Source organism: Oryctolagus cuniculus, chromosome 6 (genome assembly GCF_051225735.1).
Source record: "Oryctolagus cuniculus isolate XC-2025 breed Fujian yellow rabbit chromosome 6, ASM5122573v1, whole genome shotgun sequence".
NCBI lineage: Eukaryota > Metazoa > Chordata > Mammalia > Lagomorpha > Leporidae > Oryctolagus > Oryctolagus cuniculus.
In genome coordinates, this window is record NC_142872.1 from 134,102,997 (window position 1) to 134,120,155 (window position 17,159).

Below are 17,159 nucleotides of genomic sequence, written 5' to 3' on the forward strand. Positions count from 1 at the left end.
CTTACAACAGCCAGTGCTGGATCAGGCTGAAGCCAGGAACCTAAAACTCAATCTGGGTCTCCTATGTGGATGGCAGAGACCCATGCACTGGAGCCATTCTGTGCTGCCTCCCAGGGTAAGCATCAGCAGGAAGCTAGATTGGAAGCAGAGAAGCTAGGACTCAAACCATGCACTCCAAGTATCCCAATAAGCAGCATCTTAACCACTGTGCCAAATACCCATCCCCAAGTATGGTTTTCTATTTGCGTATCACACTCCTGTTATGAGTTTTGACTACTGTCATCAAGCCTTATGGAAGATTCAAGATATCTCATTTTTGTGTCATTTTCTTCAGAGAAAATCACGTTACAGGGGCATCACTAGGGCTCTGAAGGTTTAAAGGACAGATTGGTGTTCTGAGAGAAGGAAAGTCTCACTATCTTGTCTTGGTGATAGAGGGGATTATAAACTGATTCTCCAAGTGTAACCTTTGCTATAGAAAGTCCCATGTTTTTGTATAGTTACAGGAGTTGCCTTTTTTCCCCCATGATTCCCCAGAGTATCTATGCCAGCCAATATCCAATCAAAAGAAATATAGATACTATTCTAAAGAGAGAATATGCAGGCACTGGGAGCAATTACCATTATCCATGGAACTCACCTGAGTTAAGTGGAGCTATGAAGGCTAACAGATTGGGCTTGCGGTTCCATCTTTCACTCGTATGCTTTCTCTGTGCCTATGTGGCTGAATCAGTATGGCAATGTGTGTTCCTTGAGTGTTTCCATCTTTACTTCCTCTTTCATGAACAAAATAATCATAATCAAAACCAACTATTGTATTCTGACCTGTTAACTTGTTGCCTGCCTTTTCCATTCTGACTGAATAAACCCAGCCAGAGAATGCCCAAGATGCCTATTTCTTTTTCTCCTATGGATTCCCTCTTGTCAGCTGGGGCAGAATTATCCTGATATACATTTTGAAAGACTATTTGTTGAAAAGTGAAAAAGGCATATTTTAACTCATTTCTGTCTATCTATATAAAGGAGTTAGAGAATGTCTAAATTGGGTAATTTATTTTCAGTCTTCAATTATCATTAATCAAGAACTCCTTTACCTCTTAGGCTCCTGTGCCTGACTCATATATGATCTGCTATAATTATTCATACTGTATATTCTTTTAGAGTGTAATCAACCTAGAAATCAACTCTCCCCTCTTTCACTTGTAGTCTTACTTTAATGGGGGAATTCCATTCCAGAAACTTAACATGTATTGAAATTTTGAAAACAGTGGATTTTTAAAAATCTTACTTAAAACTTCAGTTAAGATGAAATAATGTAAAAAAGAAGAATCAGACCATCTCTTTGAAAAAAATCTTTACAATATCTTAATAATCTTAGTGCTAATTAGCAGGCTAATAAAGTCTTTGTAAATTAACTTTTTTTTAAAAAAAGGAAAAAACTTTCTCATTTAATGCATAGAATGTTGACTTCCCTTTGTATGTTGTAGTCTCTGACTTATTTTACCATTTTCAGGCTTTAGTATTTTCTTCATAGATGAGTGAATATACGTTTCTATTCTTAAAAACAGGTCATTAGAAAAGGGATATGCCAATGCAACTAATCTCTAGCTAGTTTGTGCCAGAAATGCAATATTCATAATGTTGTCCTCACTGGCTTTTCTTTTGAAATTGTAATGCCAGGGAAAATGATTTATTGCCAGCTTCAACTGAGACTTGAGCTTTGTAAAAAAATTTATTGGCGTCAAGTTAGCATCATGCCATAATCACTCCTAAAAAAGACATTTGTCATGATAAACCCTTATTTTCAGGTGCCTGGCATTTTCCATGAAACTATACGTCAAGTGGAAAAGTGATTTGAGTTTCAGATGCTTTATACCAGTATCTCTTGATTAAGTAAAATTCTATCTTTTCCATGAACTTTCTGGACACACTGGGACAGTGTTTCTGGGACCTATCCTTAGGTTTCCAAGAGACAGGCTTAGAACCACAAATCTGCACTTTAAACAAGTGTCTGAAAAGATTCTGCTGCAAGCAAATGACTTTGAGAAACACCCTTCAGAAAGGGGTTATGGAGTTATGTGCATAAATTCTGGCTCTACCATTTTTACTTAAAAACAAACAAACAAAGCCCTTCATTTGAGAGGCTGGGGGAGAAGTGTGGGGGGAGGGAGTGCAGAGAGATCCCATTCACACTCACTGGCTCACTCCCCAAATGGTCAGGGCTGGGCCAGGGCAGAAGCCCAGGTCTCCCAGGAGCCATCACTGTGCTCCCAGTGTCTACATTAGCATGAAACTGCAGTCAGGAGCTGAAGGATGGTAAAGAAACCAGGTACTCAGTATGGGATTTGGACATCTTAGCAGGTGTCTTAATCGCTAGGCCAACTACCTGCCCATTTGCCAACTTTATATCTGTAAGTTTGAATAAGTTGCATGGCTGCTCTCATTTATTTTCTTACATAGATTATCTTACACGTGCTTTAGTTGGACAGGTGTACTTTACAAAAAGGAAAATTTAAAGAAAATACTTGACAGAAAGGACATACAAGAAGCAGATGACCTGTCTTAGTTTTATTTTTTTTCTCTACAATTCATGAGAACACAAACACAAACACATAAACAAAAATCTATTTATGTAAATGTAGTTGTAGAAATAGCAAATTAATCTCTTGATCAGAATGGGAAATAAGGTCACAGCCTGGTAAACAGTCCAGATTACGGGATATAAACAAGAGCCAATGAGTCTATAGTGCTCAATGCATTTTATTTATTTTAAATTTATTTATTTTTAAGAAGATTTACTTATTTTTTTTTTGAAAGGTAGAGTTAGAGAGAGGCAGAGGCAGAGAGACAGAAGTCCTCCATTCACTGGTTCACTCCCCAGATGGCCTCAATGCCCAGAGCTGGGCTGATCCGAAGAGTTTCTTCCAGGTCTCCCACATGAGTGCAGGGGCCCAAGTTGGGCCGTCTTCCACTGCTTTGCCAGGCCATAGCAGAGAGCCGGATTGGAAATGGAGCAGCTGGGGACCTGAACCGGCACCCATACGGGACACTGGCACCACAGACAGCAGTTTCACCCGCTATGCCACAGTGCTGGCCCCCTAAATGCACTTTAGATAGCCAGAAGCAGCCAATTCTTTACCATATTTGTTAACTTGCTAAGAATTAGAGATTTGAAATACTGTGCACAAATTACTTGGTCCATCATTTAGTCTTATCTGTTCTATAAACTGGAGGAGTTCAAAAGTCAACCTAAAAGCACTTGTGAATTTCGATTGATTCCAAATTATTCCAAATTTAGGGTTATTCTAGCATTTTATTTTTTTTATAAATTAATTTATAGTGAGCATCCCTTATAATGTGAATTTGTGAGATATAACTGAGGTACTTATTTAAAATATTTCAGTTCTGATATCTGTGTTATTGTTGTACTCTGCTTCCTATTTGAAACTCTCCCTTTAGTCAGTTTTGGAGAAAAGATAGTGAATCATAAGATCAGCTAAAGGAAACCAAGAAGTAGTAGTACATTTATCATGCAGCAGTTAGTTTCAGAATTACCCATTTTCGTAACAGTCCATGAATTCTTGCTACATTATTTTACAGTATTATTATTTTAAGGATATGTATATATATATATATATATATACACATATATATACATATCCTTAAAATAATAATAATAATATATATACATATATATATTTGATATATATATACATATATATATATATTTGAAAGACAGAAACAGAAAGAGAGAGAGAGAGAGAGAGAATCTTCCATCTCCAAATTTCCACAACAGCCAGGTCTGGGCCAGGCTGAAGCCAGGAGACAGGAATGCCATTCTGATCTCCCACATGTATCGCTGGGGTCCATACCCTTGGGCTGTCTTCACTGTATTTCCAGGTGCTTTAGCGGGAAGGTGGATCTGAAGTAGAGTAGCTGGGATGCAAACTGACACTTGGCGTCACAAGTGGAGGCTTAACCTGCAGTACCACAATGCTGGCCCCTAAATTATTTATTTTAAAATAAGATAATAGGGCTGGTGCTGTGGTGTAGCAGGTAAAGCCAGTGCCTGCAGTGCTGGTGTCCCATATGGGTGCTAGTTCAAGGCCTGGCTGATCCACTTCTGATCCAGCTCGCTGCTAATGTGCCTGGGAAAGCAGAAGATGCCCCAGGTACTTGGCTCCTGCACTCACATAGGAGATCTGGATGAATCTCCTGGCTCCTGACTTTGAACCAGCCCAGCTCTGACAACTGTAGTTATTTGGGGAGTGAAATATTAGATGGAAGATCTCTCTGCCTCTTCCTTTCTCTCTCTCTCTGTAACTCTGTCTTTCAAATAAATAAATAAATCTTTAAAAAATATATACATATTTAAAAAGGTCAATTTGTGCTCTTAATATCCAAATTCTATTTAATCTAAAGATTTATTACTGAGACAGATAAATTAATTCATTAACTTTAAAAAGTAATTTTGCAATGCCTTGAATATTAAAATCTTCAATAAATAGATTTGTTTAAATGTTTTAATATTGGAATAACTTTTTTCTAGTTATTTTGAATGAATTATAGATTATTATAAAAAAAAACCTAAATACCAGAGGAGAAAAGCTCATGGAGAATTTTATATGGTTACTGAGTATAGTAACTTGAAACATGAGCTAGTTCTTTCAACCAACCAACCAACAGTCAAGTAAACAACCAATATTTGTTGAATGACTATCTTACATACATTAGAAAACTTCAGAGGAACTCCTGCACAGAGGCCAGGGCTGCCACACTGCTCAGCTCTAGGGAGACATTCATACTGTGCACTACGAGGATAGCTCCCTCTGGAAGTAAGCAGCCTGCAGTGAGATACAGCAGCCCTTCATGGCCCCTTCCTCCTCCAGCTGACAGTCCATCTGAGCAAGGGTAGAGAAAAGTCAGGACTGGAGAAAAGGCTGAGATGAAGGAAACAATAGTTTAATGGAGTAAAGAAGGGTTGTCACAAGGCTAAGACATAGGCACTAGGAGGAATAAGGAGAAATCCCTAGGGAAACTCCAATTGTTGCTGGATCTGTGAAGGAATAATCTTCATCATAAAGAGAAAGAAAAAAGAGAATAGGAAAGGAGAGAAAAGACATGGGAATAGAGTTTATTTCTTTCCCCCTCATTAGGAGAAAATGAGCAGACTACAAAACAACTTGAGTAGCTGGGCAGAGAGTAGAAGACATGATCTGAATCACAGTTGCCTGTGAACACTGAGAAACCGGGAGGTTAAGAACCATGCATAAAATCTTGGTCTTAAAAAAACTGAAGAACAATAAAATCATGAACTTTAACTATTTAATGAGATCAAGTTTTAGTCATCAGGAAAATTTTAGTTTCAATGTGAAATTACTGACAGTAAGATATATTTTGTTTCTGTGTTCTAATCACAATTTAAAATTTATAATCTTATGATGAAATCACTTAAAGCACTATCCTTAATGTTTTAAGTAATTATTTTCTTTTAATAATAACAGCCACCTTGTGAAGTGAACTTTATTATTACTCCATTTTACAGATGATGAAAGTGAACCCTCAGGAGGTTAAGAAACTGCCCAAGGTCAAAGAGCTAATACACTGCATAGAGAATTCAAATCAATATTAATTACCCTGGTTTGACCAATACACATTTGTATGTACATATTGAAATATATTGTACTCTATAAATATATCCAATTATTATGTGTTAATCACATAAAATTTAAAAAATATTTAAGGAGACAGAAATGCTAACTTCCCTGATATGACCATTACAAATTGTATATATGTACTCAATTATCACAGTGTACTCCCATAAATATGCACATAGAATTAAAATAAATAAAAGGAAAGAATTCAGATCTAGGTGGTCTGACTTACAAAGCAGGGAAAATGTATCTTATGCTTGATATTGGCACAATAGTTGCCACTTAGATTTCGGAGAAGAGGGAGACAAATGAAGATGGAAGCTGTACAGGAAAGCTTGCTACACAGGGGGTAGGATTTGAACTGAGTTTGAAAAATGGAAGGGGCCAGTGCTGTGGTTTAGCAGGTAAAGCCACCACCTTCAGTGCTGGCATCCCTTCTAATCCAGCTCTCTGCTATGTCCTGGGATAGCAGTGGAAGATGGCCCAAGTCCTTGGGCCCTTGTATCCACGTGGGAGACCTGGAAGAAGCTCCTAGCTCCTGGCTTCAGATCTGTGCAGCTCTGGCAGTTGCAGCCAATTGGAGAGTGAACCGGTGCACCAGCGGATGGAAGACACCCCCCACCCCGTCTCTCTCTCTGCCTCTACTTCTCTCTCTATGTCACTCTTTCAAATAAATAAATAAATCTTTAAAAAAAAAGAAAAATGGGCATGATTTGGAAGATCTTAGAGGAAAGCAGAGAACATTAGGTGTACAGAACTCGAACAAAGCAACGAGAACAGGTATGTGTGCTGTGTTCTGGGGACAGTGAGGAGACTGTCCAAATTATAAGAAAAGCAGCAAGTTAGTGGGCATGGAAACTGGATAGGCAAAGGAAGCCAATTTTGTAGAAGGCCTTAGCTTCCAGAGTGTTGTATAAGAAGCAGAGATCCATAAAAGGTTTTTGCAGATGAGAGTATTCAGGGCAGTTTTTAAGTGAAAATATAATGCAAAAAACAACTTTTTTAAAACTTTTATTTAATGAATATAAATTTCCAAAGTACAGCTTATGGATTACAATGGCTTCCCCCCCATAACTTCCCTCCCACCCGCAACCCTCACCTTTCCCTGTACATTTTGAAGAATGGCTACTTTATAAGCTGACTTCGAGGAGGGTAGCTTTCATTTTTATCATTTTTACTCAGCTGACTAATGCTTGTGCAGTATTCTTTTTTACCTACATACTATAAGGTTTATAATCATTTATAGAGAAGATACATTTATATATATATTAATGTTCAATTTTGAATTAATTTTTCTTTCAAATCAGGAGCTTATCTCTTTTAAATATATACTTATCTCTAAGAATATTATTTGTAATAATAATTATTCTTTTCTTTGGCATTTCAAATAGCATTTTAAAGAAGATTAGATCAGTCCAAAAATGAACTGTTTATTTCATCAATTTCTTCATGGTTTTGCCTACTATTGTCAAAGTGTTATAAGGTTCTGCCCTTGGAGCTTTCTTGTTTGATAAGTGTTTGTAAAACTTGGAAAAGCAAGCTCATCAAGTTCATAGATGACACAAAGCTGAAAAGAAAACAAGCCCTCTGATGTCATAGTCTACAGAGGCTGCAACAAGGGTCAAATATAACAAGGTGGAACCATTGGGGATATACCATATTCCTACTTCCTATGGAGACAGCCACAGCAACAAAAGATTGAGATGATGCTTAATAGTGGTACATGGGTTAAATATTCTTCTCCTGGACTCTCACAACATGGCACAGAACACTTCTGTGACTCGACAGGTCAGTTGTTTTCCTCACCCACCAAGCATTTCTCCAGACCACAAAATTGTCCCGGTTGCTCCTCTTCCAGTCCAGCCCTCTGCTGTGGCCTGGTAGTGCAGTGGAGGATGGCCCAAATTTTTGGGCCCTGCACCTGCATGGGAGACCAGGAGAAGCACCTGGCTCCTGGCTTCAGATCGGTGCGGTGCACCAGCCGCAGCACACCGGCCGGAGCAGCCATTGAGGGGTGAACCAACGGAAAAGGAAGACCTTTCTGTCTGTCTGTCTCACTGTCCACTCTGCCTGTCAAAAAAAAAAAAAAAAATGGGCACAATATAATTTGATTCAGTTCTGACACTATCTATCTGGAATTAGTGTCAGAGCTCACAATTTAAGGGCTCAGTTTGCCAAGACTGGCTCTACTCCCGATCACAAGTCTGGGACTCCCATATGTTTGACTGACTGATTGTAAACCAGAAGCTCCCATGGCCAGCAGCTCCTCTAGTTCAGTGTTTGCTAGAATGGCTCACAGAACCCAGGGGAAACACATTCCTTGTGATTACTGTCGCTCCCCCTCTTCGTGGAGGAACGACACTAAACCCTGCCTAGGCTTCCTATCTGAGTCACGGCACCATTATGTCGCTCCCCCTCTTCACGGAGGAACGACACAGGACCCTGTGCTGTTCTTTCGTCTGCTCGGCCCTCCCCGGGTTCGCTGCTGGTTCTTCCCGGGTTGGCTACTGTCCCTTCCACCTCCGTGGAAGGGCGGTTCCCCCTGCCACTTTCCCCACTTCCGCGGGAGAGCGGCACACCGCCGGCCGGCCGGCTCTCTCGGGGGCTGCACAGGTGTTCCTTCAGATAGATGTTCCCTGGTGCATGTTGTCTCTCTCCTCCTTTATAGTCCTCTTCCACCAATCCCAACTCTGCTACCCACAACGCCGAGTACGCTGCTCTCCTCCAATCAGGAGCAGGTCCTGCTGTTTATTGGCTGAACTGGAGGCAGCTGTGTAGAAGCTGTTTCTCCCTTCTCAGCGCCATATTGTGGGAGAGCAGATGCATAGAATAAGTCTTAATTCCAGTAACTTAGTCTAGTCCGAGTTGCTCCCCACAATTACCAGTTCATTACAAGGGCTACAACTCAGGAACAGCCAATGGAAGAGATCCAAGGCAAGGTTTGTGAAGGAGGGGCAGAATTTGTACACCCTTTCTCTGAAAGCACCACCCTTCCAGCACTTCCACATATTCAGCATCCAGAAGTTCAACAAACCTTGATCAAGAGTTTTTATGGAGATTAACTGCCAGTCTTTTTTTATTTTAATTTTTATTTATTTGAAGGGAAGGATTACAGACACAGAGAGAGGTCTTCCATCTATTGGTTCACTTCCCAAAGGGCTACAATGTTTGGGGCTAGCCAGGCAAAATTCAGGAGCCAGGAGTTTCTTCCAGGTCTCCCTTGAGGGTGCAGGGGCCCAAGCACTCTGGCCATCCTCCACTGTTTTCCCAGGTACATTAGCAGGGAGCTAGATCAGAAGTAGAGCAGCTGGGACTCAAACTGGCACCCATATGGGATAATGGCATTGCAGGCACAGCTTAATTCACCACGCCACCACACTAGCCCTTAATCTCCAGTCTTCAGACCAACTTCCCAGAGGTCCATAGATAGAGCTTAAAACTCCCAACCTCTAGTCAGTAAATCCTTCTGGTGAACAACTCGAGGTGTTATCAAAAGGAACACATCATGAACAATAACAGATATTTCTATTATTCAGGATATTCCAAAGATTTGACGGACTCTGTGACTGGAACCTAGAACAAAGAGCAAATATATTTCTTTCATATTATACTACATCCAGGGTATCCACTCTAGCAAGACTGTAGTACCTGGTAACCCAGTTGAAACTTAGCAAAGAATAGTATCATATCCAAAGTATGTGACTAAGGTTGTAAGTAAGCACAGAAACCATTTACAAAATAATTCATCTCCTTTCTAACCTGGAAAGCACTTTTAATTAGAAATAAGGCAGCCTAACTGATTTCTCAAAATCAACACTTTTATTGATCACAAACCTAGACATCATAAATGTAGCAATAACTTAATAGAGGCCAAAAAACTGTATGAGTCCATTGCTATGTACTAAGAGAATCCTTCTACAATGGATTTATGAACTCTGGTAGAGCACAAACAAAGCCACATAGCTATACACAAACTTACCAGAATCACATATAATCCATCTTTCAATACTTAACAGCTTACACATCATCCCTCTCTCTGGCCAGACATAAGAAAGATAGGAAAGAAAGAATCACTGAAGTTTATTTCCAAAAATTATCCATCAGTAAAATAGAAGAATTTTTTTCAATTTCCATTCTGTTTTCCAAAATTTCATTTTCTATTGCTTAAATTGTCAGCACATTTTTGTAAGTTATTGTATGATGGCTAAAGTCCAATTTTATTCTCAATTTACAAGAAGAATCCTTAAATGATGTTAAGTTTTTGCAATTTAAATTATTTTAAAAGCTTTAGGGGTTGGCATTTAGCATGGTAATTAAGCTGCTTGGATTGTCTGCATCCCATATCAGAGTGACTAGGTTTGAGTCCTGGCTCTGTTCTCTATTCCAGCTTCCTGCTAATGTACATGCTGGGAGGCAACAGGTGATGACTCAAGTAGTTGGGTACCTGCCACCAATATGAGATACTTGAACTGAGTTCCTGGCTCCTGGCTTCAGCCTAGCCCAACCCCAGCTGTTGTGGGCATTTGGAAGTGAACCACTGAATGGGACTCTCTTTCTATATATATATCTCTAATAAAAATTCATTTAAAATTTTAAAAAATATAGTGTGCAAACTTTTCAATATTAAGCAGACACTTGGTAACTTATATAGGTTTAGAGGTGCATGCATACATGTGCATATGTGTGTGTAATTATAGACAGAAACAAAACCCACACATATACAAATAACAAAATTCAGCAAATACATATACCAAGAAAATACATAACAAGAAAAATATCTTAAGAACTACTACATTGCCCACTGTTTCATTCTTTAATTCATTTGTTCTTTCATACACCCCAAAATGTTTGGAGTAAAATGAAATACTTAAGAATCATGGCTCTAGAGCCAGACTCCTAGTTTTAGTAGGAGGTTGTAAGACATTGAACATGTCATATAGTTTCCTCATCATTAAAATGGGAATAACAGTAGTTCCCATTTCACAGGATTGTTGTAAGGATTGAAGTAAATAACATGCAAAGTACTGAGAACAACACTCAGCACATGTGAATGCTCTACAGGTGTTTACATCATTGTCACTGTTGTCATCATCATTATCATCATCATCATCTCATCTCTATGCCTCATCACTTTAATTTTAAGGATAAACACTAATTAATTTGACAACTACTCGAACCCTTAAAGTTCTCATAAGATTATTTTTAGCTCTCAAATTATACAGAGTAATTATGCTATGTGCAAATTCTTACTCATAAGCAGGACCTTGGTAACTGGGAGGTGAATCCTACTGAGAGAATTCTCCCCAAATGACATTCTGCAACCTCGTGGCATACTGTTAACTGTACCAAATTCAAATTACCTCAAAAACTCTATTGTACATACTTTTATAACAGAGTGAACTTTATATCAGATGCTGATAAATTTTATAAGATTTATACTATAGGGTGAATGAAAAAATTTAACTTTCTGGGTAAAAGTAAAATAGCAGATTTTAAAAGTACAGGGAGGAGAAACGGCCAGGTTTCTCATGCCAATTTAATTTTTCTAACTCTTAAACCTTTGCGCCTCCAACAGGATGGGAAAATAGAATATGTGTTGGCACAGTACACACACAAGCAGGTGCTCCCACCTCTCACAAGAGCTGTTTTGGATTCTAAAAGGAGATGACAATACAGTTACCTCACCTTTCTTGGAGTTTTTCTTGTTTGTTTCCCTAGTCTCTTTCTTTGTTCTATTTTCCCCCGTTTTCAACACTCATTTCATTAAGGAGATATGGGAGACCATCTGTTCTTCCACTTTTCCTTTCTTTCTTATTTATTTATTTATTTATTTGACAGGCAGAGTGGACAGTGAGAGAGAGAGACAGAGAGAAAGGTCTTCCTTTTTGCCGTTGGTTCACCCTCCAATGGCCGCTGCGGCTGGTGCGCTGTGGCCGGCGCATGGCGCTGATCTGAAGCCAGGAGTCAGGTGCTTTTCCTGGTCTCCCATGCGGGTGCAGGGCCCAAGCACTTGGGCCATCCTCCACTGCACTCCCTGGCCACAGCAGAGAGCTGGCCTGGAAGAGGGGCAACTGGGACAGAATCCGGTGCCCTGACCGGGACTAGAACCTGGGGTGCCAGCGCCACAAAGTGGAGGATTAGCCTACTGAGCCACGGCGCCAGCCCACTTTTCCTTTTTCTGGGGCTGTTGTCTCTTCTGTGATCCTTGTTTACCTATTGTGGATCCTTCACATAAGTCAATACAGCTGACATGCATCTACCACCAGTTTAAGATTAGTAGCATTTTGAAAAACAAAAATAAAAACAGAAATTAGAAATTAGAAAGGGTAGAGTTCTAGAGTTCCCAAAGTCTCAACTGGCTGATTGGATTGAGGGCAGGGGAGTTAAGGCAGAGAGTGAGAGAAAAGTGTTTGGAATCCTGGCAGAGGAAACCCTTGAGAACTGAAATTCATTGGCAATTAACTTTTTATTGTGAAAAAGCCATTGTAAATATAAAATTTGATCCCATACTTAATGATCTCTATTGTACAACTTTAAAATTTTTTGAATTGATCTGGATGGACACTCTGATGGTTCTGGGGAGGACAAAAGCTTCACGGATTAACATGTCAGTGTGACTCAAGGTTTTATGTTGTAACAGTGTTGACTTCTATGAGGAATCTGCTACTTCTTGACATTAGAGACCCATTCAAGCACTATACACTGACCTTGGCACTTATTTGCAAACACAGCCCTAGTTCCGTGCTGGAGTTCACTGTTATTAGATCTAATCAGGGTTTCCCTAAGGGGTTATTCCAGCATGACAACAGAGAAGCAAATATTACTCTGAGAAAAATTACTTTTATTGTCCTCTTAAAATCACAAATTTTCATGAAGAGGAGTGGAAGTAACTTGTGTAATTTCTAGCTTCCAGGCCCTGACCAATATGATGTGTCAACTGTAATTTAAAGTGTCATAAAGTTTTACTTTCTGGTAATTTAGGGAGGATAGGATCTTTTAATTATTTTTATGTGCTATTTGAAGTCTGGTCAAGATTGTGGCCTCTACTACTCCAAAGCCTTTGAAATATTGAGATGAATTTTTAAAGATCAGATATTTTTCCAAGTGAATGTGAATGCCACTGGAGTGATAGAGGAAAACCATCACATTGAAGGATGAAATAGGGTATAGATGAGGGGTTATGACTACTCTTCCTGATTCATTCATTCTACTAAGCTTTGATCTTTGTCACTTGGAAACAGAGCATGAAAAATGCAGAAACTTAGAAGTACTATTATTTCTTCTTACAGAGAACTTCTGAGGTCCCTACATTTGTAAAGTTAACAGCACACACCGATGTCTGGTTGTGAAGGGAAATGTTGTATGTTAGGGACAAATGGCTTTTACTTGAGGTTAACCCCAAGTAGTAAAGACAGTTGGAGACAGTTGGAGAACAGTTACTTCTGTCCCTTGATCTTCCCTAGCTCAAGTTGGCTTCCAATAGAACGTTACTTAGGGATGTCTATAAAGGAAAACCTTGCCTAAAACCCAAGAAACTATTCCTATTTGCAAAACAAAACAAAACAAAACAAAACAAAAAAAACCCCACAAAGTTTAGCTTCTCTGTATTAACATGGTGCATATTAACATGGTGCAGCATTTGCAAATATCTGGGAACAACACAACTATTGGAAAATAAGAAATTTCATTATTTCTTTATTAAAAATATACAAACATAATATGGTAAATTAAATTAAAATTAAAAAGTAGCCAAATTAGTTTAAAGAGAATAGGATGATGGAATAAGTAAGATGAAGCAATAAGTGAGGTCAGCATTCAGGATGCATTTTAGAAGTTCTGCACATTTGTTTCATTATAAATGGATTTTTTCGTTTACTTTCCTTTTTCTTTTAGACATCAGGTACACTGAGTTGGACCACCAAAGCATGAACAATATATTTCTTATGTATTTAGGGATTTGTGTCATTATTTTTAACAACAGAAGGGATAGTCACAAACCTATACCATAGAAGTGCTTGACAAAAACAACAGGCACATATTTGACTCTAAATTTTCTTGCAACCACTGAAAAGAAAGGAACAAAGTGATAATAGTATGATTTGCAATATTCATAAAATAATGACAAAATAAGTAGCATTTCTGACTCAATGCCTAGAAAGAATTTTCTCTTGTTATTCTCATAATGATAGCATTATGGAATTCAAGTGGAAAATATTCAACAATGAATTTCAGAGAGTATTATCCACTTTGGCTCTGTGTTGCATTGATTGAGGTTAAGGTTAGGTTAGTTCATGCCTGAATATAAGCACACATTAACTACAAATCATAGGTAGTTCACATGCAATACACAAGAAGTATTCTTAACTGTCTTTTTTTTTTTTGAATGAAAGATATATAAAATTCCAGTGGCATTGAAATTAGAACACCTCCTGGGACTGGTGCTGTGGCATAGCAGGTAAAGGTGTCACCTGCAGTGCCGGCATCCCATATGGGTGCTGGTTTGAGTTCCAGCTGTTCCACTTCCGATCTAGCTCTCTGCTATGGCCTGGGAAAGCAGTAGAAGATGGCCCAAGTCTTTGAGCCCCTGCACCCATGTGGGAGACCCAGTAGAAGCTCCTGGCTTCAAATCAGCCCAGCTTTACCCGTTGCAGCCATTTGGGGAGTGAACCAGCAGATGGAAGACTTTCTCTCGCTCTCTCTCCTTCTGCCTCTCTGTAATTCTGCCTTTCAAATAAATAAAATCTTAAACAAACAAACAAAAAGCAAGAACACCTCCTGTCTGGATTCAGACTGTCCCAGTTAGTATAAAAAAAAAAAAAGACATGATTACCAATATGGCCCAACACAATCACAATGCATTCAGTGAAAGACTTCTTTTTGTTTGTTTACCTTTAAAATGCTGCTCTACTTCATTTACTGAACAAATGGTTTTTTTTTTTTTTTAAAGATTTATTTGTTGATTTGGAAGGCTTACAGAGGGAGTAACAGAGAGAGAGAGAGTTGGGCCCAGTAGAAGCCAAGAGCCTGAAGCTTCTTCCAGGTCTCCCATGTGGGTGCAGGGGCCCAAGCACTTGGGCCATCTTGTGCTGCTTTCTGAGGCCACAAGCATGAAGCTGGACTGGAAGTGGAGCAGCTGGGACTTGAACCTGCGCTCATATGGGATGCTGGCACTGCAGGCTGTGGCTTTTCACACAATGCCACAACGCAGGCCCCTGAACAAATATTTAAGGAACCTACTATGTGCTGGACACTGTTCCAGGTGCCGAGGATACAGTAGTGAACAAAATAGATAAAATTTCCTTTCTGAAAAGAGTATATGAGGGCAACAGGAATTGGAGATGAATTTAAGAGAGTAACAGGAAAGCAGACAGTACAGCCTTGTCTGAGACATTGGAGACTTTGAGTTTTAGAAAGAGCAAGACATGTGACTGAGTAGAATGTCATAATCCTGTTTAAAAGAGAATCAATTTGGAGCATGAATAGAAACTGAGAGGTTAATATAGTGAAAATACTCCAGGACAGACTAAAAATAACAAATCGTTCCCAGTGTCTTTCTTCTAAAGAACTATTCCATACTTCATCCTTTCTACTAAAATTTGTAACACCTCTCCCTCTTCTGTACCCTCAGCTATGATCTTATTTACTAATTCTATGAAAATCATCACCAATTGCCTTCCTACTGTTTTAATCCACCATCCTGCATCCATACCCATCGATGCCTTTAGGCCACAGCTGGTGAATGATCCATGTTCCTTTTATTTGTGCACTAGTACCATTCCCCCTCTCCTACTCAAGGGCATCACACCAGAATTTTTCTCCCTTCTCTACTGTATATCAGTTTTTACTTCTCTTCAAATCACTCCTGTAAGTGCACAAAAAGAATAATACTTTGCCAAAATTAAAAAAAAAAGCACAAAAACCACTCCTTACCTCATCTACCATCCAGCTGCAGCTCTGTTTCCTTTCTCCTTTTCATACGAAAATTAAACAAGGAATAATTAATTCCTCTCCTCAAACAATCTAGTCAGGGTTTTAACCAAAACAATTATGGTTGAAAAATAATCATTAACTACAATATGGCTAAATCTAATGCTCAGATCTCAATTCTTAACTATTTGCTCTATCTGCAGCCTGGGAAATACAGCCTTGTGTACCTTAAAAATGGAGTAAGTTCTGAAAAACGCATAGTTAGGTAATTTCAAAAACATGCAAACATTGTACAGTGCACTTACAAAAGCTAAGATGGTTATGACATCACTAGGCAATATAATGTTATGGCACTACCATTTGTATATGGTTGAGTGAAATGTTTCTATGTGGAACAAGTCTGTATTTTACTGGATTTCTGGCATAGCCTGTATCTTGGCTTTCCTGTTGTGTCCTTTTCTTTTCCTGGTTTCTCCTTACCTCCCACTAAATACATATGGGGCTTAATACAAGGACCTCTTTTCTTCTTTGACTTTATTACTCCTTTGGTGATCTCATCTAGTCTCAAAGCTTTGAATATTTTCTATACAATAAAGATTCTAAAATTTATACTCTTGTTCTGAGTTATCATAATCACCTAGACTCACTCTATTAGATATCCAATCTCTAGTTTGTTACCTAATAGCATCTTAAACATATCCAACCCAAAGCTGACTCCTAGTCTACTTCAGCTGTCTCTTCCTGCAATCTTCCCCCTGTTAGTAACCAGCAATTGAATTATTTGATACTCAGGCCAGAATCTTGGAGTTCTCTCTCACACACCCTGCATGCAATTTTACAGCAAAGCCACTGGCTTAACTTTCAACATGTCACCTGCTAAACACATCTAGAGTCTGGCTGTACACTGAATTCTTACTCCTCCACTGCTACCACCCTGATTTAATTCTCTATGTTATTTTGAGCAGATTACATAAAATATATTTAACTGGTCTTGTTATTTATTCTCTTAACCTCCTTATAGTCTATTCACAACTACATGGCCAAAGTGATCCATCCAAGTCAGAAAATTTCACCTTTCTATTCAAAATTGCTCAGTGGCTTGTGAGCTCATTTAGAGCAAAAGTCAAAAAAATTCCAGTGGTTTAAAAGGTCTGATACACTCTAGCAACAATAACAAGTCAGATAATATTTAGTATTGGTTAGGACGGCAAAAGGAGTTTTATTTACCTTTAGATTTACTTTAAGGATGAAATTCTACCATTTGCAGCAAAATGGACACAACTGGAGGACATCATGTTGAGTAAAATAAGCCATATACAGAAAGACAATATGCTAATGTCAGTCAGTTACTCTGCTATACTTGTTTGATACCAGGACTGACGTTTGAATTTAGTTTTGAAAGTTTGTATTACTTTTTGTTCTGAGAAGATACATAAAATGGTGTGTTTCCCTTCCACCTCACTAAATTTTTGTGCTGGGAAGTCCTAAAAGTACTTGGTATCACTATGGGTTAATATTAGAATGAATGTGGACTATACAAGGGCTATAACACTTGCTCAGGAAAGTCTACTTACCTTA

The 17,159-nt window shown here is 38.8% G+C and overlaps 1 long non-coding RNA gene across 14 annotated transcripts in view; it reads right to left on the reverse strand.

Moving 5' to 3' along the window:
• Positions 1-17,159, reverse strand: part of LOC103348112 (uncharacterized) — a 210,480-nt gene that overhangs the window by 86,009 nt on the left and 107,312 nt on the right. Inside the window, exon 4 of one of the 14 annotated variants that reach the window (XR_016235877.1) lies at positions 8,726-9,227. The exons of the other annotated variants lie outside the window; for them this stretch is intronic. This is a non-coding gene — a long non-coding RNA (uncharacterized LOC103348112). Of the gene's footprint in view, positions 1-8,725; positions 9,228-17,159 lie in introns of those variants that run through there. 14 annotated transcript variants of the gene reach the window in all.